Genomic DNA, 5,768 nt, shown 5'->3' on the forward strand with positions numbered 1-5,768 from the left:
TACGCTATTTAGATCATAGTTTAAAAAAAAATTATCTCAAATTTTTATAATAATGATTTTAAACTAATAAAGTAAAAAAACACAAAAATTTGAATATCTCAAAAACCATTTTCTATTTTTTTGAAATTTATAAGGAATATTCTAGGGAGTATTAGAAGAATTTTAAGACTAGTTGGAAGTTGCGCAGAATTTTTGGGAATTTTTTATAAATTTTTTTGTGAGGCAGTAGTAATATTTGACTCACAAAAGTGTAGTTAAAAACGCGTTTCAGACAATTCTGAATCGATTTAGATATACTTTTTTACTAAAGCATGATGAAGATCTCGGCATATAGCACACGACAATTGCGATGAATATAGTGTGGGAAAGGCGAAAAAATAGATTTATGAGGAAGTTTAATTCAATAAGTACATTTGATTATACTGAGCACAAAATAATAAAATTATAAATAATATGTTCTTAAACAAATATTTATAAACTCGGTAATTAGCCGAAATATAGATTTTTAGTTATTCATGTTAAAAGAAGAAGGCGCTAGTGTTCCCGAAGGTCCGTCTGCAATCAGAATTAATATGAACGTTTTAAAAATTATTTTATACTGAAATAAATAAATATACAGGCTAATAAGTCTGTAGCTATAAGCGATAGTTGCTAATTAAGTTTGTAAAGATGTACCAGCTGTGCAGGATAAAGAGCAGGTTATCTCAAACGCCCTGCCACAACCTAATTAAAAGAGTCTTAAATGTCATTACCGCTGAGAAGTACTTCTTGCCATTTAAGTTAGCATGTCAGAGCAACCGAATTGTCCATTGCGTTCCACCTTGAATTTTTTTTACAGTCGTTTATTAGGATTGCCCTACTTTTAAATTGAGCACTTTTTAATGTATTATTATTATTAAACTACCGATATCGATATATTATTAGTAATTTAATATTAAAACTTGACAGAGAGTGACGTAAACTAATTCGCTCATAGTATTATAACAAAGTATTATGCGTTCAAATTCTCGAAAGCTAGCTTCTTTACTATGCTCTCTCTTTATGTCGATCGATTCAGATAAAAATCTCCGAAGTCTTTCTTTCTCTCGCGATATTCCTAGAGTAAAACTGTACAAAAACTCTACGAAAGTGGCGATATTTTTCACGGATCTGGTTTGAGTCTCAACTCTTGGGGAAGGTACGCATGTAGAAAGAGTACGCCAACACAGTTTATCCTGCTAAAATGGTTATCAATCTCTATAAGTTCTTTATTGTTTACACATAAATTATAGAATATCTAAACGTTTCTTTTTTTTCGATGTCCTGTGAAATTGTACAATAGAGTTACAAATAAAGATAAAGCCACACTTTACGTATAATCTGATTCAGTCTTTGCTAATGTTACATAATAACGTGCGAAAGAACTAACAGTTAGACTATTTAAGAGGCTATTTAAGAATTTTAATTAAGATACTGAAAGCATAAAACTGTTCAGCTAGCTTTACACAAAGATATTGGTTTTCTTCTTTATGAAATCGTCAAATTATGATTATGATACATTTCTACATTATCACCAGCATCGAATCTAATCTTATTTATCGTGATACTCTTGAGAAACTGTTAATCCATTGTCTTAACTCGATCGCGGCGCAGAACTGCGTCCACCAATGTTGTTCCTCTCCCTCCAATCGATTCCCGTAAAAGCTGTCTACATATTGAACAGTCCATACAACGACGGCGGATTAGTCTGAAATTAAGCACACGTTAACAATCACTTTTCTTGCTAAAATCACAATTCTCTTTTCAATCGCATACCTTGATTATGACATAGACCAGCACGGGAGTCAGATCGTCGGCAGCAGGTATGCCTTTTTCCGACGCCATGGAGAGGAGATTCATGATGGTAGTCGCGCAACGAAATACACACTGCAACTTATCCCTAGGAGTCTTATACGCCGATATCACAGCCAATTCAGCCTGCGCCCATGACCAGTGGCATTCGTAATGATGAACTTTTAAAATGTGTAGGTCCTTGTGATTTGGATGAGTTACGACCTTTGCCAACTTTTTGATGTGACCGTGAAAAAGCTGGTCCCTATATACATCTCCATCTTCATTTAGATAGAGCGCATTGTGGTGCAGCCACCTGGCCACGTCCTCCGGCGAAATACAGAGCAGTCCTTGCTCCTGCAAGTACTGCACACCCTTGCCGGGCTTCCAACTAAAGATCTCGATATCGGCCTCCCATACCTCCTTTTGTTTCTGTACTTCATACTGCTTCGGCGAGTCCGGCACCTCCTTGTTGCCAGTCAGACTGGAGACTGGAGTTGGCCGACGAGAGGCTGCCAGCGCTGCCGTAACGCGGTAGCGGGGTCTCCGGCGTCGTATCCGGTGGATGTGACAATGGTTGCTGATCCGCTGGCACGCTGGGATTTACGTAAAGATCCCGACTCCACTCCACCATGCATTTCAGAATAGACACGAGGCACTCGAGACCACGAATGCGCATGGATTTCTCCTGAAAGAGCAAGACACTAATATTACAAACAAAACTTTATATTGCTTGTTTCGAAGAACATTCTCTGTTCCAAATAATACACCTATCCTGTCATCCTCTTTCTTATAACGCACCTGATTTGGCGATGCACCTAGCTCCAGAGCTTGACAACCTTGAGCAATCTTAGAGAGATCGTTGACGAGCTTCTCGAAGAGATTCGCTGCTGAGATCGCAATCGTAGTTAACGTAGATGTCGACGACGCTCTGGGCATCCGCACAGATCCTCGTAAGCGCATGTATGACCATCCACTTGTGCTCAAAAGAGCTGCTACAGTTCTCGAGGATGTTCATAAAGATCTCCTTAAAGAACACCTCAATCTGCATCTTGAGGTGCATCTTGAAACGGGCGAGCAGCGCCAGGAACAGCGCTAACGACAGCTCGAACACTTCCGGCACCAAAGACACGCCATTCTTCGACAGCACGACACACAAGTACTGTTTAATGGCGATAACAAACATCTCGTTAGAGCGCAATATTGGACCGGCATTCTGCAAGATTCCCAGAAGTAACAGAAGCGACAAGATCTTGGAACGGAGCTCGTGCGATATTAGATCGGAAGTGCCGTCCGACAGCGGTTTCATAGAGAGCTTGCAGAGAGCGCGAAACACCAGGACTGCATCATTTTGCAGCACATGGGTGAATTTTGCAGTTACCATGTTGTCATTCTCAGTGGCTGCCTCGTCACCATTGTTCTCCGGACTACCGTTCTCCAAACTGACTTCCTCTTCCAATGGCACCATGGATTTTACTACATCATCAAGAATACTCTTGACAATTGTTTGAGAATCAATGTTATCATTACTAGGAGCATTCTCTGGACTAACCTTGGCTTCAGTTTCGCCGTTTGCTATGACAGAACCCTCCTGCTGATGTTCCCCATCAAGCCTCACGATCTCTTCCTCCGCCTGAGTCTCTATTCGCGCGAAGATCACGTTGATCATCTGCGTGAGAGTCGCACGGGCTGTTGTTTGATTCACCAGGTTGCGCGACGCCAAGTAAACGTTGTAAACAGTACGAATTGTTTAACAGTACCGTACTCTCGTGTACCTCCACACCTCCGCTGGCTTGTCATTACAGTCAGCAGAGCTTTAATAATCTGCAGCTGCACACCCTCATCGGTCTGTGGACCGGTGAAGCAACCGCAGATTGTCTCGACAATGCGCACAATCAGCAGCTTGTTAGGCTCCGTTGAATCAGGCACATTGCCAGTGAGATGGCTATATGCGATTAACTTCTGCAGGCAGTCCAGTGCTGTGTCACCACAATCCGTAGTTACTAGCTCTGACATGCTGATTCAAATCGCAAGAAGTACTTCTCAGCGGTAATGACATTTGAGTCGCTCAATTGGGCTGTGGCAGAGCGTTTGAGATAACCTCTTTACCCTGCACAGCTGGTACATCTTTGATCTCGTTACGGAGGTCCTCTGCAAGACAGAATATTAGTCACAAACTTAATTAGCAACTATCGTTTATAATTACAGGCTTATTAGTCTGTATATTTATTTATTTCACTATAAAATAATTTTTAAAACGTTTATATTAATTCTGATTGCAGACGGACCTTCGGGAACATTAGCGCCTTCTTCTTTTAACATAAATAACTAAAAATCTATATTTCGGCTAATTACCAAGTTTATAAATATTTAATTAAAATTATCTGGGTGACTCACAAACCTTTTTAATCACACTTCATAACTCTTCATACAAAATACAAACGATTCCGTATAAAAACTTTTATTAATTTATCCATTTCGGCTAAATGCATGGTGTAAAAATAATTAATTAATTACAATTAAACGAATGACTCACAAACCTTTTCAATTGCACTTCAAAAGTCTTCATACGAAATACAAACAATTTCATATGGTAGATTCTTTCCCGGATATTCATTTCCGGTCAAATACATACGAATGTCGCAGCCCGGTCGCAGGTCGTAAGACAGACGCAGCGTGACGTATTTCCGGCTGCAGGCTGCAATACGCAAGACGCACAGAAGTTGGGCGAACTTTAACTTTCGCGTCTTGCGTCGAAGCGATCAGCCAATCAGCGTATCGTCACAGTATATATCGTGTTATAACGCGGCAACTCAGTACATCAGGTTAGGCCATCTAAGTAATGGCTACACGTAATTCAACTGGCAGGCTGGGGCGAATAGATCTTTTCGTAAGGAGAGGACGCACAAGATCACATAACTTATTAAATTGACTTGGCACCATTCTTGTAAATTCGAAGAATTCTTCATGATCTTCTTCTTGCATATAGGAAAAGAGATTACGAAAATGACCCAAATCATCACGTGGACGATTTATAGGTCGAACCCACCATCTTCTCCTCGAAGACGATCAGATGACGGAACTTAGTGCTCAGCACCAACGGTTGGTCTAAGTTAATTATTGTATTTGTAAAATGTCAACTGAGGACAATCAAAAAAATCCAAAAGTGTCAACTGAGGATAAAAAAAATCCAAGTACATACGTCGCATCCTAGGCCAAATGTAGAGGTAATTGCTGCATATAAATTCCCAATTTTTTTCTGTTTATTAATTTAATGTTCTATTTATCATATTTAATATACTTTCATTTATTTCAGGACCCTAAGCTTCAAGAGTATACTACACAGATCAAAAAATTGAAAGCTTGTTGGCCGAAAATCTTTACTTAAAGAGTCAGCTGAAACGGTTACATCCTATTTTAAAAATGTTCTCTCATTATCCGAAAGTTGCTGAATTCTTACAACAGTACAATGTCAAATAATTTATTTAGTATAAGAACATGTAAGTTGCTTTTTATTTACATAAAAACTCAGATAATTCTCACTTGTGACGTCATAACTCATTGCCAGTTGAATGCACGTTCCTTTTGCATACTGGCAAGTGAGATTCAATTGAGTTTTTATCCAAAATTGAGACCGTGTACTTTAATGAATCTAATAGACTCACATTAAAAGTGAGGCTATGAATCTGTATTGTTATGCGATAGTTTTGTCACCAAAATAAGCAGGTAAATACAAAATGACATATCTAAGTATAAAATACTCCCATAACTAAGTGACTTAGATCACTTGAGTGTAAATGGAAAGCAACTATACTTTGTAAAAACTGTATGAAATAAAATTTAATTTTCTAAAAAATTGTTACTTCAAAAATGACACTAGCTACATAATAATAGTAATAATAATAATAATAATGAACATTGACTAATACAAATTCACGTTTACAATATCTCTATAGGAA

The 5,768-nt window shown here is 38.5% G+C and overlaps 2 long non-coding RNA genes and 1 pseudogene across 5 annotated transcripts; 1 reads left to right on the forward strand and 2 right to left on the reverse strand.

Moving 5' to 3' along the window:
• Positions 1 to 502: 502 nt before the first annotated feature.
• On the reverse strand, positions 503 to 848 carry LOC143896513 (uncharacterized). Its single transcript, XR_013256681.1, has 2 exons — positions 753 to 848; positions 503 to 555 (listed from the first exon to the last, which is right to left on the reverse strand). It is a non-coding gene; the product is annotated as an uncharacterized LOC143896513 (long non-coding RNA).
• Positions 849 to 2,359: 1,511 nt separating this feature from the next.
• On the reverse strand, positions 2,360 to 4,488 carry LOC143896504 (brefeldin A-inhibited guanine nucleotide-exchange protein 2 pseudogene; annotated as a pseudogene). Of its 3 annotated transcripts, none has more exons than XR_013256668.1 (4): positions 4,350 to 4,488; positions 3,362 to 3,960; positions 2,611 to 3,285; positions 2,360 to 2,497 (listed from the first exon to the last, which is right to left on the reverse strand). The product of XR_013256668.1 is annotated as a brefeldin A-inhibited guanine nucleotide-exchange protein 2 pseudogene, transcript variant X1 (transcript). The 3 variants fall into 3 exon arrangements; XR_013256670.1 differs by having other exon boundaries at positions 4,211 to 4,356; XR_013256669.1 differs by having other exon boundaries at positions 4,098 to 4,356.
• A 77-nt stretch (positions 4,489 to 4,565) lies between these two features.
• LOC143896510 (uncharacterized) lies at positions 4,566 to 5,219 on the forward strand. The gene is made up of 3 exons (XR_013256678.1): positions 4,566 to 4,699; positions 4,799 to 5,036; positions 5,126 to 5,219. It is a non-coding gene; the product is annotated as an uncharacterized LOC143896510 (long non-coding RNA).
• The last annotated feature ends 549 nt before the right edge of the window (positions 5,220 to 5,768 follow it).

The sequence above is a fragment of the Temnothorax americanus genome, unplaced genomic scaffold (genome assembly GCF_048541705.1).
Source record: "Temnothorax americanus isolate GAGA-0224 unplaced genomic scaffold, ASM4854170v1 Scaffold188, whole genome shotgun sequence".
NCBI lineage: Eukaryota > Metazoa > Arthropoda > Insecta > Hymenoptera > Formicidae > Temnothorax > Temnothorax americanus.